This window comes from Harpegnathos saltator, unplaced genomic scaffold, assembly GCF_003227715.2.
Source record: "Harpegnathos saltator strain DR-91 unplaced genomic scaffold, Hsal_v8.6 scaffold45, whole genome shotgun sequence".
Classification (NCBI taxonomy): Eukaryota; Metazoa; Arthropoda; class Insecta; order Hymenoptera; family Formicidae; genus Harpegnathos; species Harpegnathos saltator.
The window spans coordinates 442,115-458,729 of NW_020230261.1; the positions used below are offsets into that span (position 1 = coordinate 442,115).

The window sequence follows — 16,615 nt, forward strand, 5'->3', positions numbered from 1 at the left end:
AATGTTACCACAATGGATTTCTGTTAAACGATCTTTTGTTTTGACGAAACGCGACTATAATATTATGACTTTGGGCGAGACTCTGCAGTGGTTTTCTATCAAACAATTTTGAAGGATTGAAAGCCGCTATAATGAGAATCTCTTCTATATGACTTGTATCGAAAGCCGGTGCTCAGCTTGTTGTTGCTGGGCACAGCAGTATTCTCTTTCTCTCGTGAGATAGTAAATACAAATTTTATCAATTTATCAGCTATTGCGCTTCACACTCTCCCACTTCTCTCTTCATACTTAAACTTTTTCTGTTTCATAGTTAAACTTTTACGCCACTGTAATGACCTCCCGTTAATCTCTTTTTTAGAACAGGAAATACCACTGCGCAGTGGCTTTTTTGCTAATTTCTTTTATTACTATTTCTGTGGACAGAACGTCATCAAGGTCTCTTCTGTAACTTATATTGACGACACAACGTTGCTAAGCAACGATTTGTTCGCTTTTCTTAACGTTATAAATATAACTATCATTAATTAACTGTTACTAATACAGATCGGCGTTGCGTCATGCCTTAGCCAAGATGACTTCCACAATGTTCAACCTTACGCAAATATAAGGTCAAACATCGTGCGAGTAACCTCAGTTGACGAGGCATACATGAGAAACAAAACATGTACAATAACGCGTGGCGAAGTGCTTACAACGCTCGAGTTTCGCGACCAGCCGAGTCGCGGCGAAAGGGTTAAGACGTCGCGATTTTGATCACTGACCGGTCCTGACCACAAGATTACAAGCGGATCTCAGCCGTTTAATGCACTGATACAATTTGCGATCGCGTCCGAACGTACCGCTTCGTAAGCGGATCTCGGCTTTTAATGGCCCGACAAATTTGCAGTCGGTTTAGGCGAGACTGTAAGCGGATCTTGGCTTTTAACGTTTCGATAAATTCTCGGTCGGCCCGGAGGAGACGGAGATGGAAACGGTGTCAGGGGAGAAGCAGACGGAGGAGGTGGTTGCGTAGGCAGATGCCGGCCTCTAATATCTCGGCGAGGTAATTTGCAACACAGACCCTCCGGATTAGACTGCGAACGGATCCGCCGGCTTTTAATATCGCGATGCAATTTGCAGCCGATCTAAATAAGGTGCAGGCGGCTCTCGGCTCTAAATATCTCATTACCCTGCACTCGCGACCGATCTCGGCAAGAGAGCAAGAGAGAGAGAGAGAGAGAGAGAGGGATTGCGCGAGCACATTTAAATCGGATTTTAATCAGAGCTGCAGCGAATCAATCCTGTTTTCCGGCGTGTATCGGCAGACCACAAGCGAATTATGCCTCCCGGTGAATACGCCGCTGTTTCGGCTCGTCTAAGTAATACAATCTAAGTCTAAGTACAATCGACACCCCGGTTGTGTTAATGTCAGTTAATATCGAATCTGCTGACATCAACCCCCGCGCGCGCGATCGGGATCTGGGCTGAGCTTCGCGAGCGAATCGCGGATTCGCCGGTAGGGGCTCGTGGAAGAATGGCGAGGTATTATTTTCGAGTGCTTCCTTCCAAAAGGGAGCAGGAGACGCCGTGGGTCGTTGGGGACGGGAGGAAGGAGAAGTACATTTGTTCGTCGGCCACTCGTCTACCTTCCTTCGCGCCTTTTACCCTAATTGGACATTCAAGAATGGCACGGGGCCGTTTTCGTCCGCTTCTCGCACGAAAGCACTCCTTTCGGGAGAGACTAATGGCGAGTGTTCTCTCTTTTTCTTTCTTTCTTCTATCTCTCTTCCTCTCCCCCCTCCTCTATCTCTCTCTCTCTCTTTCTCTCTCTCCCGCTCGCGCAACCCGTCGAACCTGACGCCGTGCGCGCGCGCGCTTTCGGAGGTTTAACAACGTATCGTCCGGTGCCATTGTAGCGACACGCTAACAGCCCTCTCGCCATTCGGAGCGCGAGCGTGAGCGCGAGAACGCCATGATGTCTCGTTTATCTCGCGCGGGAACCACGTCGAAATTTCCACAAAATTAATCCCCGCGTCGGATAAGATAACTCCGCTTTGCGGTGAATCGGGCGAATCTCGCGCGTCTTTGTGTGCCAAAGTCTCTCTATTTCTCTCTCTCTCTCTCTCTCTCTCTCTCTCTCTCTCTCTCTGTTTTCCTCTATCTCTGTCTGTGCCTTCTCGCCCACATTACGACAGAGAGCCATGTTCTTTCCGTGCCGTCGAATTTTCGTCCGGCGTCTGATCTCACCGGCATTAATTACTCGACAAAGCGCGTCGCGAGAGTGGCAGTGAACTCATCTCTCCTCTCCTCTCCTCCCCTCCGCACCGTTCTCCGCCCACCATTGGTCTCTCAAGCTTAATTGTACGAATAATTGGAAGCAGACGACTGATCTCGGCGTCAAGCGTCGCGTACACAACAGCGTTCGCTTTTGTGCCTTCGTGCACGTGAGAGCCAATGACATCTTGCATCGCAACGAGACGAATTCGATATCACGGGTGGGCGTCAACCACATCGTCCGAACGGGATGGCTTTAGCATAAACTGGAACGCAAAAATTATTCTTGAGACTCGGTTGAGGTCACTCGTTAGCGAGCGCGGCCCCTCGCAATTTTCCGGCGAGCTGTTCGGGAACAGGAGCGGAACTAAGGATCGATCAATCAGTAACGTGTATTAGACGTGCTCGTTAAAGTAGGTTTACCATCTCACCCCCTCCCCTTCCCCGGCGAGAATGTGCAACTACCTCGCAAACTACCCGCATTTTTCTCACGAACAAGAGAAACGGCCGAATGTATCTGCTGCTGAGTGTATCTCAAAGAAACCGGCGGATCAGAGACCATTCCCTCATTGTTTTAAAAATGGATCATTAAATGCGGGGAAAGGCAGAGCGAGGGAGACGGAGAGAGATGGGTAAAGGTTAGAGATGTGCGAACTATTCGAATTCGCATCGAATCGCATCTAATGTAATTCGATTCGATTCGAATCCGAATCCGAATCCTTATGACTCGAATCCGAATAATTCGAAAATTTCGAATCGCGAAGATTCGAATACGAAAGCTACCAAACGAGCCAACTGGGCCTGTATGTTTGAACCCTTAACTTATAATTAATAACTTAATAACTTATAAATTACTTTAAATATTTAAATATATAATTTACTTTAAGATGATATTACAATATCAATATTCCCTTTTATATTAAAATTTTCCATCATTATTTGCATGTTTAATAGTCATGTTAAATTTTTTAACGATTCGATTCGATTTTATTCGATTCGATTCGAATTCGAATGAAATTTCCATATATTCGATTCGACATAACAAATTTTTGATTCGCACATCTCTAGTAAAGGCGTTCGTTTGTTAGTATTTTAGAGTTCATCTTCCACGTAGAAATTAGAATGAGAAATAGAAAATTAAAACGTAGAGATAGAGGGGGATAGAATAAGACAAATAAGAGTGACTATATCATCAGTCTAAGGTACATTCTTTAATATTCTGTAAAAATGGAACGAGAAATTGGGACATTAAAACATAAAGGGAGAGAGATGGAGAAAGAAGGAGAAGGGAAAAACGGGTAAAAAGATAAATAAACACGATCAATAACAATTTACTCTGTAAGAACGTAAAAATTTGAATGAACCTGACGAGTCAGAGAATTGGAACGTGAGAGAAGAACGTAGAGCAAAAGTGGAAAAGAAAGGGTAAAGAGGGAATAAATTTCCTGCGTGGCTTTGTTTAAATATTTGTTCCAATCTCCCGTCCTTTGGACAATGATTGATTTGTCAATTAATTACGTGAGTAATTATCTCCATTGTGCGAACCCTTTTATATTTGCTTGATTTCTTGAATGGTTAAACGTCTCAAAGAATGCGACACGAATCTGAAGCTACTCGCGCTCTAAGCGAAAGGGCTGACATTCGAGCATCATTAGCTTCTTCGAGCGAGGTTTTTCATTCCGTCGCGATGAGGACCGCGAATCGCCTTTGACAATACGATCGTGCCTTTCCTTTTCGCCATCAGCAGAGGCATTCGCATGCCTTTCCTCTCCGGCGCATATCCGTCTCTTTTCACGAGTCGATACGTGGAGAAATACGTTATTTTTGACTCGCATTCCACCCCCTCGACGTCGCGCCCCCGCTCTGTCTTGCAGGAAATACCGATGGCCTTGTCGCGAGCTTATTCTCCGACGTGATCCCGTTTGATACGGTAAAGCGTATTTCGCCGTGCGGGAGAAACGTCATATCGCATATTTATCGTATGACATATTACGATAGAACAAGGCACCTCGCGCATCACTGTGGATGCGACGGATATATCTAAGACAGTCGTCCTGCGAAGCGTATTTCTTAGAAATCTGTCGTGACACGGACTGTACGTGTGTATCGAATTGAAATATCATTTAATTGCTCGCGCAAGTGGAAAGAAAGAGAACTCAATTGTGTCGGAAAGTTCAGACACTCGCGCATTGAAACCGACGCTTGTTTCTTGTACCACCTTGAGGGGTTAACGTATCCTCCTTGATTTTAACTTTCAAACTGCATCCTTAAAATTTTTGCGAAATACTGCTTGATATTAAACATTATTTTGCAAAAAGAAGTCAAAATTGTGTGAGCCGTGTAGTTTTAGCAATTTGTACCGTAAAACTTCGTAATTTTAACTTTTAAGCTGAAGCTTTCCTGGCATTTTGATGAAAAATTACTTGATATCACATGTTGTTCTGAAAAGTCGAAATTATTAACCATGTAGCTCTGACAATTTATATTTATTACGAGACCTCATAATTTCAAATAATACTCCATGTGTGAAGTCGAAAAAAATTACGCTTCAAGCCAAATAAATTGATGAATTGGAAAAGCAAACTTTAATCGATGTTCATCAGAATAAGCGATTCTTGAATTCTTGTTCTTTCATAAATTGAGTATTCAAACGTTTTTATATAGAATACTGCTTTTAAATTATTCCATATTGTTACATATTTCATCTCAATTATTGGATTCTTTCTTTGTTGTACAATTAAACTTTTCGATAGCGTTACAATGAGAGAGAACAGTGTCAATTTTTTTTCAGTAATTCACTGAGGAAATTTTGCAATAATCCAAAAGTATCATTTATCCGCTTTATGCAGTTCACCGAATTTCCGCATTCTTATTCGTCGGTCGTTAAGCTCCCATGGATATTCCGTGTAAATTCCACATGAATTTTTGAATAACGTAAGTGCCTAAAGCACGTCGTAAAAGCATCCAAAGGGCAGCCTGTCGCAAACTTCACGACGATCCTTTAGATTTTCGCGTTTTTTCGGCTATTACAATAACAATCTGAAAATATATTTTCTAGGATCTCTCCACCCTTCATAAATGTTATGTCTCCAAACATGCCGATATATGTGTGGGTGCCGTGAGATTTTTATGCGTCGCGACGAGTCGCACGAGGCGTTAGCATGCGTGGAACATGTTCAGACGGGCAATTTAAATGCATGAAGGTGATTGAAGTTACGCCAGGCCTAGTTCGCGACCCTTTAAAAGTAAACGAGTTGAAATACAAGGAGAAGCGTAGTACGATACAATTCACAGCTCGAACGCGACTCCGCTAGTTCGTGGATAAAAAGAAACGAAACGAAGCGAACGACAAGAGGTGTAATACGAAGCTTGAGCTGACGTAACATGCAAAAAGCCTCTTAAACATTTAATCAGACGCGAGGGACGGGTTTGAACCGCGTATCAAGCTGTAACAAGTAAAGGGAATTGTTAATAAGCGGCAATCGCACACGTTCGTGTTACTACGAAATCGTGTACACGATTTCAACTCTTCCATATTAATAATTATAATAATATCAATAATTTATATATTGACATTTATGTAATATTACTGCACAGATTACTTCACGGACATTTTTCATATAATATATCACTCAATATTTTTTCAGTCAAATTTTACAGTCTGAATTTTACTCCGCCAAGTTTCGTGGTCCGTTAAATTTTTAATTCTCACCAAATACAGAGATTGAATTTGCTAATATGATACAATTTTGCCGCGGGCGGCATCAAAGCCGCGCATGAAAAATTCCACCTCGCCCGCTCTCGCAGACTGCTTGTCAGTAATAAATGCATCGCTAAACACGTCTCGACTCGATCGCTTGCCGGCAAACTGCATCTATTAAAGCGCGCATCAGCGAAGTTCACGCTGGTGACCTCGAGGAGGCGAGAATTCGGATCGAGATACTATTGACAGTTCGTCGTCGCGATCCTTCCCGGTCCGTGTCCCGTATCAATGGCGCGCGCTTCTCGATATCGTCCTGTCTCCCCTTACATCGAGTTCCTTTGACGTAAGACAGCGCATCGATATTCCGCTCTGGCGTGGATTCGACGTCAACGGACTTGCCGATCGATCGCCGACCGGCGTGACGACGCCGCTCAGACTTCCTAGAATCGCATCCTGCGCCCAAGGAAGTCGCGAATATATTTATCCCATTCATTCTTTATTTATCCGTCATTTCCGGCCGCGAATGAATGCCGCTCTCGTTTTCGTCTGAGTCTCCGACGTACTCTTTCTCAGAAGTATATTCGTTTATTCGCCGCCGCAAACGCGCGGGCGGCAGGTCCTCCGAGATGCTGTTCCCCTCGTTCGTTCAAACTTCCGGTAAACGACGCACGACGAAACTGACTGAAAAGAGAGTCGGAGCGTACAGAGCTGTACACGGCCGTTCGATCGTCCGACGACGGGCCAACTTTTCGTTCGACGCAGCGCTTTTTGCAAGCCCTACTTCTTTATTCATCGTCTAGAGCTGCGAGGACTCGCAGGCGGCAGGCGGAGTAAAGTTTTCGAATGTTTTTGCTGGCGCGAAATAGCGGCGCAAGTTCGCCGGCTTCGCGACCGACGACTTCCACGACGAATGCCCCTCTTTCCGTCGGATTCGCGGCGTTTAATTCTTTATGGGAGAAATGTCTGGAGTCTATTCTCCCCCCTTTGTCTCTTCTTCTCTCTTCCTCACGCGACGATCTACATGGCTCACGAGAAAATTCGTGACAGAGCCCCATTTGTAATTCTATGAATCGCGTAATGCTTTTGAAGATTTATAGACGTATAGCCGTACGTTTTGCAAGAACAAGGGTTAACGTCTCTCGACGATGGTAATGTCTGGAAATATTACTGCACCAAAGAGAGAAACCGCGGTCTTTTTTATACTAATCGAAACAAAACGAGCTGTAAAAATAAATATATATATATATATATATATATATATGTAGAATTTTTTAAAGGGAGGCTTGAGACTTTTGTAGAAAAATATTAAAAAATGTCACGTCGTACATAAGGTAATTTCTTATCGTTCGTTTGAAACGTGCAAACTTGAATACAAATAATTGTAAATTCAGCGTTGCGCGCGAAAAGCACCGGTGGATGTAGAAGAAATATTTTTGAATTTTTTCCTGTATAGAAATTTTAAGCTCGCTTCTTAAAAATTTGCATATACGTATTTTTGTTTGTAACTTGTTTTGTTGATTACTATAAAAAAGAAATACGGTTCTTGATGCAGTAATATTTTCAAATATTTATCCTTTCAATTTTTAATTACAAGAATTTAAAAAGTTTTGAAATTTACACCAGTAACGCATGTCGTATGTCAACTACATCGATTGGCCAATATTTTTAGTTATTAAAGAATAAAATTTATTCAGAGAAAAAATAAATTTTATTTAAATTTATTAAAAACAAATCTTTCGTTTGACTGGAAGCATGAGGAAGAAAATCTCCTTTTAATTTTTCAAAAAGTCCCGTCCGTTTTGATTCACATAATAGTATTCGATAAATTTTAATTCGATTTTTTGTTTCCGCTTTACCACTTTACGTTTCATCGTCTCGCCATTATATCATTATGCGGGGCTGCTGCGCAATCTCCATTCCGCTCCGCGCCGGTCCATTACCTATTCCCATCACGCTCTGTTTCATATTATATTTTATTTACATGTTTCATCGCGTCGCGAGACGATAATAAAACGCGAGCGAATCGAATGACAGAAACCCGCGGACAACGCGATGGAATTCGCTAACGAATCTGTCGATATACAGGCTTGACTGTCGTCCTTGCCCGCTCTCGTTAACGGGAGGAAAACATTCAGCTTTAACGCGCGGTTTTGCAGAACCCCGATCTCAAAAAGTGTTTGGCGGAGCAGTCGCGTTGTAAAGCGTAACGCATCGCGTTAATTAGTTCTCCGTTATCAGAAGCGCAACCTCGTTATTGCAGCGCCGCTTGTGAAAGTACCTTTCACTTTATTGCGGGATTAAGCGCGACAAAGGAGCGGTTGCGTAATTATTCGCAATTGCCTCAGAATTCCCCCCGGTCTTAATCGTGCCGCTCGCGTTACAAATTGCGCATAGCCCTTAGATTAGTATTGATATGTATTTCCTACAGCGGGATTTCTCGGTTAATAGTCCGGCGAAAATCCTGAGTCTCGATGAAGCTTTAACCATTTACCGGGCCAAAACTCTCGTTAATCTTTCTAATCGTTCCTATTGTCTTTCGATATGGTATTCGATATGGTATACGATGCAACATGACATGTCGAGCTGTGAAAGCGCATTAAACTTCAGTTTGAGTAACTTTGACACTGATTTGACCCAAAACATTAGACTAATCTTTCTAATCGTCCTCATCGTGTTTGGAAGTAATATGATGCGATATAATATATTATGATATGTCGAGATGTCAAGATGACAAACTAGCCGGATAATCAACAGTCGCCAAGCAGAGATCAAATCTTTATAGACACTCTTTGAGTCAAGACTTTTCGTCGAAATAACAGACAAACCGAATAATCAACAGTCATAATGCAAATATATTCAGACACGATGTGAACAATTACAAAGTTTAGCAAGTTTTGGCTTGATGAATGTTAAAAGTTCATTCGAACTTTACGAAAAGTCTGCAAACATCTATCGCATCTCCGCAAAAATGGCCAGTGCCATTGCTTTTGTAAAGAATCGTGCTTTTCAAACGTGTTTGTTATAATTTGTACGCATAAAAGTACTTGTTAAATTTTAATAATAATGACTATTTTGAGACATATATATATATATATATGAACTGTTGAGAAGTTTAGCAACTTTTTAATCGGATAAGTGTTAAGGCTTAATTAAAGTTTAATTGCGATTCGGCTAATCACGTGGTGTCTCAGAAAGTAATTTTGAATTTGGACTCCGAGCGTTCGGGAATCGTATTTTTAATCCCATTTGCACCGAATGTTTCCAAAGACGGGTAAATAATGAGCTTTTGTACTTGGTTCCCGAGATATCGGAATTGCGAAAGTAATTTCGAGTTTTCTTCGTCGACAAAGGACTCGACAGAGGCGGCGACGTATCTTCGCAGATATCTCGCTCGCAGTGTCGACGGGCGCAATGATTCATACGTGTCGCGCGAGTTTTTGGCGGCGGGGATCCACAAAACTCAGAGCCCCCGGGGGAGGAGTCCATTCTTTGCGATATCGCCAGCACCTTAAGCGACGCCATTATCCCCACGACGGATAATTTCAAGATGCGCGCTTTTCTTTCGAACGCGATTTTATCAGGTCTTAAGAAGAACGAAACTGTGCCGCGCGGCGTTCTCGCTCGAGCGATTATTGTATTGAGCGAACCGAAAGCTTCATGGCGCCTAATGAGTTTCTCGATTCGTGAAAATTATCATTTTTTTTTTTAAAGTCGCATGAGAGGCATGACATATTTTTCAACATACCCATCATCTTCTTTATTATTCTTATGAACCTTAATTTTACAAGGACGGAAATTGAAGAAAATTTGATGTACAATTTATTCGATCAGAAAATTTGGTTCGATTTTTTCTAGTAAAATTTAATTATAACATTAATTTTTTATCGTGCTCAATAGCCGAAAATAACATATTTTTCAACAGACAACATTCTTTATTACTTTTGTGAATTTTAATATTTTACAAGGATAAAAGTTAAGGAGGATTTTATCCATGTATCAAAAAATTCGGTTCGATCTTCGATAAAATCAATTTTATAACGTCACATTAATCAGAAAGAAGAAATGAAACGGATTAATTTACGAAATACGTAATCGAGTGATCAAGTAGCCAAGTAATCAGATAATTAAGTAATCAAGTGAAAGCTATCACTGTCTACGATCTTTCGCCCACGTTCCGGCAGCACTCGTGCACGTCCAAGAGGATCGGTTTACTATTGAAGAAGACGGAAAATCGAGCCGAACTTTTCGCGATATATCACGTTCCCAACTGCAACACTCTCAAGCCGCACGGACTGATACACGGACTATCGATCTCTCGTGCTAAAAACCATATTACAGAATTACACGAGAAGCTCTTTCACATGGAACAGAACATTTGCTACTGAGGGAAAAACGACTTCACCCGAAAGAGAAAGAGAGAGAGAGAGAGAGAGAGAGAGAGAGGAAGAGAGAGAGAGAGAGAGAGAGAGATATAGAAGGGGAGGATTTCACAAGAACATCCCTTCAACGAGATCTCACGCGATTTAGCCGCTCACTCTCACGCGTCCTCGCTGAAGAACTCTCGCTCCTCTCGCTCGCGCATGCAACGTACATCATCAACCGCTCGACATCCTTCCTCTCGTGAACGTTATGGTAAAAAGCTGGCAAGAGGAAAAAGAAAGAAGGGCAGAGAGGGAGGAGGTAGAGGGGAAAAGGGGAGAGAGAGAGAGAGAGAGAGAGAGAGAGAGAGACCTGGCGGGCTCTCTTCGCTAACCACCGGCTACTCAGCGACGCAATGTCCTTTTCCTTCGCGGCAAGATGCTGACGGCAGGTGAAACGTAATGTGCCCTCCGTCGGCCGAGGTCGCCCGTGAAAACGCCGCGTATTACGTGGTCAGTGAGATTTTCCCTCGCATGGGAGGCGGGATTTCCCTCGAAGAACTCGACACAAGCTCCTCTCTGTAAGCAGATTCATTTGTTCACGCTTGGGCGCACTCGCGCCTAAATTCGATTCGGCTCCGCTCGCACGTCCCCGTGTTTTGTCGACGTGCGCAAAGATTCCGGATACGCGTAGCCGTAAGTTGATAAATTTTATCGTCGTGTGATTGACGAAGGTTCGCTGGGCGGAGAATCCATCTTCAGCGTCTTAGGTACCGTTAGTGCCGGCTGGAGACAGATGGCGAGGAAAGGTGTTGAATAATTTTCGCTTTGAAAATTCCGCTTCCGCGTTACTCGGTTATCGCGGCGAAATTTTCTATACGATTTTTGGGATCGTTTTCTGGCAAGAAGGTCGCGAAGACCAAGATTGTCTCTATCGTCTGCGTCGTAAATCGGTCGCAACAGTCCGTTGCCCGAAGAACTTAAACGCTTGAATTCTGGAAAGTTCGCAAAGAAACAAATTAAACGTAGATAAAGAACGTCGAAATAACTGGCTGTTAAATAATTCCGAAACAAATCCTCTTTCGGAGCTCGATACGGTGAAAGCGGCAGCGAGTATAAACGCTTGTAGCTTGAAAAAGCAACAATAGTTTGTAATGTTTACACTCCTCCGCCGGTTCTTCAGGATCGACGGAATTTGCATGGCCGATGCAGAAGCAGAATCCAGTTCGATTTCATTTTCTATAAAAAGAAAATTGTGGAAGATATGCAATAAGAGATGAAAAGATTCGACTGCACGCAAGAGACACTTTGTGCGTTTGGTTTGAATTTTTATACTAATCTATTCATCTTACGAGATTGCTTATGTATTCATATTGATTTAATTGCCTGCCTTCGAGACAACGAGACGCAACTCGTATTTCACAGGTTAGATTTCCATAGTTGCAAATTGTTTCAGTCTCTCCGATTGGAGCGACCAATCTTCGATTAATCACACATTCGTGAAGCGTCGTTAGTAGCTTGTCGTTCAAATCGATATTTCTCGCACGAAGTAAGTAAACAAATCGGCGAGTAATCGCAGATTCATGAAGCCATGATTATTGATGGCATAATGACGGACTATGAATATGGAGCTTTCGGTCTTTCGGTAAATGATTTTCGGATTCCGGCTGCTCGGGACGGGAGCTTCCGGCAGGAATTCGGCGACGACGTATCGTCGTGAGGACCGCCGCCCCCTCGCGGCGTCTTTTTCCGTGCCGTCCTTTTCTTTCCTCTACTTTTCTCTCCTTTTTCCTCCGAGTGCGCTCGCGTGTGCAAATTACCGCTCGGCGTTCTTACGCAAATCGATCGATGCTAGCGAGTATTGGTCGAGTATTTCGACGTGGTCGTGGTTTGCGGATCACGTGTCCAGCGGCAATGATCAAAAGATCCATTAGGGCGGCACGGGTCACCCTGATTACGATAGCGGACATCACGCTCGCAGCTTGATCGGCGCGGAAACCGCGGGTAGACAATTTGCTTTGTGGCGTACGAGAAACTCTTCGCCGTGGCAATTTCACTGTGGCGCACGTTCGTCGCAATTATCAGTCGTCGGCCGGCCGTACGGGCGAATTCGCTCGCGCGTTTCATGACGCATCACAAAAGTCCCGCGTTTTGTAAACTTTGATACGGCCGCTATCGCGGTGCGTGTCATCGTGGAGTTTGAGCAACGAAAGATCCGCGGAAACGCGCCTGCGATCTCTGCGGCGGGAAGGTCGCGAAACAGAATCGAGACTGCTTATCCAAGTATCTGAATGTTTTATGATTTGTACAGTTTAATCTTTACAACAGCATTACAACACTAAATAGATATCTCGATTTTCTGTTTCTTTTCCAACTGTGGTTTCCAACTGTGGTTTTTCTTTTAATCGTACCTCTCATTGCTATCCTTTTTGTCCTTCGTGCTTTGTAATTTCTTCCTATGTACATGTTTTCTGTGAATTTTTCGCGAAATCGAAGAAGCTCGTTTGGAAAATCAAGAAGTAATGTGAAGTTAATAGAATAAAATAATTACAGCGAAAGAAAGAGTGGCCTCGGCTCTCTGCGCTTTCTTCCTACTTCGTCTCTGCGATTATCAGTCGCGCCGATGTTCCGGGTCGCGGAAATCGCGAACATTAAACGATTTAATTAATATTCGCAGTTAATTAATATCGAGCTAATAATATCACGAGGGACGATTGAAATATGTATTAATTGCGCAAGTTTGTCTTATTGATATTATTTTTACACTTGAACAAATATTACTAATATGTATATCTTTTTTATTGCGCGCATGATTCCCACGTGTAAAACTTCCATTTCTATAAACAATATTTCAACATTTACACACAGACATACACAGAGACATAAAGCTGCGTTGGGAAACTTCGAAATGCCGTGGTATTACATTCTTCCGATGCCGGACGATTCGCATATTCGGAATTTTTTTGAATTTTTATCGCGTACTCTTCGAAAAAATTCACCGAGCGGGCGAAAGTGGTAGGTACCAGCTATAAATAACGATCCTTTTCTCCACTCGTCTGCCATGTGTTTCATATATTTTTCCGGGACTTTTGCATTTCAGACTTCGCACTTCTCCTGCACTTTCTATTTTTTATTTCCTCCCCGTGCTCCCAGCACCACACCAAGCTGAGTGATTCCGGCCTTTGAATTCTCCACAGCTTGGCGGTGCCGCGAAAGAGAGAGAGAAAGACAAGTGGGAGGGGGTTAATGCAAGGCTCGAGATTTCTTCTTTGTGCATCGCGGTGACGCGGTTCGAGCGTTAAACTTTAATTTAAACTATCATTGAAACTCAACCTGACTACTCGCACGTTTAATGTAATTTAATACCATCTTTACGGGATCGCTACCATGCCACAAATTCTTCTCAAACGAGACGGACAAAGAACATTGGAATCTACCGACGACTAACGCGACCTATTTTTACCGGAGCGGTCCAAGTGACAGGTTTTTGAAACAAAAACCGTTGGGCAAAGGCAAAAATTTTTATTAATTTTTTTTTAGTTTTATGTAACATCTGTTAAAAAGAAATGTAAAATTAAAATCCCAATAGAATGCATTGTTATATTGACGCGAATAATTTTTTTCAGGAATTACAAACCGATCGCTTTGATCGTCTTGCTATTTTTAACATTGAAGACGTTTATTTTAGATTACAGAAATCCACTGTTGACGAATTGATCATTGAATTCTCCCCCCCACTTCCTCTTATTTATTTAACTTGTATGAAAAACACACCGCATTTCAGTAGAAAGACGAAATGCACAATTCTTTTATGACAAAACTTCTCTGTACTCTTCCCTTTTTCATAACGTTTCTGAGAGAGAGTGAGAGAGAGAGAGAGAGAGAGAGGGAGAGAGAGAGAGAGGGAGAGAGGGAGAGAGGGAGAGAGAGAGAGAGAGGGAGAGAGAGAGAGAGAGAGAGAGAGAGAGAGAACTTTGTTGTAGAACATTAATGATCATATCCATTTTTTTCTGTCTTGAATATTTCCCGCACGAGAGCATGCGGATAAACTGAATCGAATGCAGCAGTGATTGTTACGATCTTACGCGACAATGTACTCCACGTGATGGATGGCCCACTCGAGTGGATCAGTCCACCTACGGTCACGGGTTGTCGCTCCTTTCTAATTACCGAGCGCACCTGAATTCGCGCGACCTCGGACAAATCCGGCATTGCGGTCGTGGCGCATTGCTCCGAGCAGCGTCGAGAGAACCACCGTGTGCCATTCGTGCACGGAATGGAAATTACCGTGATACCTACATGCTAGACGCCTATGTGTGCGCGTGTGTTAGCCCTTCGCGTTGCGAATGCGGCGGATAGCGATGCATGGTACACACCGGTCGTGTTTACGGTCGTTCTGCGCCGCCAAACGCGCGTCGGCGACGAGTGCGGAACGAGACTGCGAACAACCGAGCGAGCGAGCGAGCGCGAAGAGGCTGAGCGAGAGGCGCGACGCGGCGCGCAGCGCGTTGTTACAATTTCACCTGCCACCTGCGGAACAACGAAGGACGCGCGCGAGCGAGGAAGTCGCTATGACAACTTCCGGATATGACGCGCGTTTGGACTGTGGACGCCGGCGCCGGGTGTGCAGAAAAGTCGAGTCCCGAATCGCGCGAGCTTGCAAGCGCGACGGCAAGTGCGTCTCTTCTTGTCCCTCCCTTTCTCTGCATTTCCGCGATACTCCGTAAGCACTCCGTAAACATAACGGGCTTATTTCCCACGGTGAAACTTTCATCTGTACGAATATGTTTTCATCGGCTAATTAAACTTTTTTCTTTTGTTTTTTTTTTTTTCAATTAACTGTTATTAGGGTCATTCAGTCGAATTTGCAGAATCTTTCGGCACTTGTGGTTAACACGTCATTCTGTTGGCAGCGTACGATTTTGCGGCGAAATGTGTCATTTCGATGAGACGTTTATTTAGCGTGATAGCATTTTCGTTAAGTTTATCACCGTGATTAACGATTAGCGCTGTGTTAACGAGATATCCCCGATTACACACAATCGCAATCGTAGTCGAAACGTTTGAGGGATGTTATTCTAAGGCGAAATCTTGCCTCTAGATTAATCCTAAAAATCCCGCTAAACTTGAAGAAACGGAGCGTGAGAAAGGAGTGGAAAGAGTCTCGAGACATAAAGACTATATAGGCTTTTGTTTCTTTGAAGCTACCAAGAAAGTGACTACTTATTGCCGCTTTCTTCACGTTGATGCTTAAAGGAAGACTTCTTTCAGAATTATTTAATCTTTGATTACTTCACTATTCTACCTACATTTCTTTCTCGTATTTATTCTCACTTTTAATTTTGGCAATAAATGTATCAATTATGCGACGCATTTAGCTGTGAAGTGTGTGAAAAATAAGCTATCGAATAATCTGTGAGCAACAAATAAAATTGATAATTGCGTGTCTCTAATAATTGAGAAATTCTCAACATCAAACAATAATAATGAAAAAATTATGAATAAAAATAATTCTGTCTATTTACCACACATTAATTATTTAATATTTACTCATCTTTTATACTCCATCTGCAATTCAGTAAATTACATAAATAATTCATTGCTCGTCGAGAATGAAGCTTATTAAGAATGAAGATTAAATGCAGGTGGAGTATTACAATAATCGAATATTAAATGATTTGAAACATAAATTCATATCTTTTTAAGCTTCGACATACAGAAAACGCTAGTAATTAAATCAAATCGATGTCTTGCACGATGCTCGAATGCACATCTCGGAATTGTTCATCGATCCTTCGAGTTCGACGGAGTTCGCAAAATTAATGTGAAACCGAAATTTCGAACTCGTGTTTTCGATTTCGCCGGATTGATTGAAATGCCGTCGACGACGATGTGTTTTCCGATCTTGTGAGCGACTAATATTTCAAAGATCAATCCTTATGCGCTTATGTTGTTTTTCTGACGGTCGGTCGTCGTGTCGTCGCCAAACTTCCACGCTCGTCGACTTAGTTTCTCTGTTATTTGTTGTCGTTTGTTGCTGAAAAAAAAAAACTCGACTGGTACGGCGCGTGCCGAACGGTGTCCCCGAAACTTTCCGAGCGTGCTCCAACGCTCGCAGATCGTCCGCCGTTCGCGAGTAATTAATTAAGTTAACCTTTTGTCATTGAGAAAGCGATTTATGTGATTCATTTCTTGTGCGTGCCGACTAGTTCTTACTTTCGTGATGTTTTTAATCACTATCTAATTATTAATCTAACAATGTTTCACGATTACAAGTTAAATTTCTGTTTGAGAAACGGTA

At 42.8% G+C, this 16,615-nt stretch overlaps 1 protein-coding gene across 2 annotated transcripts in view; it reads left to right on the top strand.

The window, feature by feature from the left end:
* LOC105180911 (octopamine receptor beta-1R) overlaps window positions 1-16,615 on the top strand; it is a 100,916-nt gene that overhangs the window by 20,654 nt on the left and 63,647 nt on the right. The window lies entirely within an intron of this gene.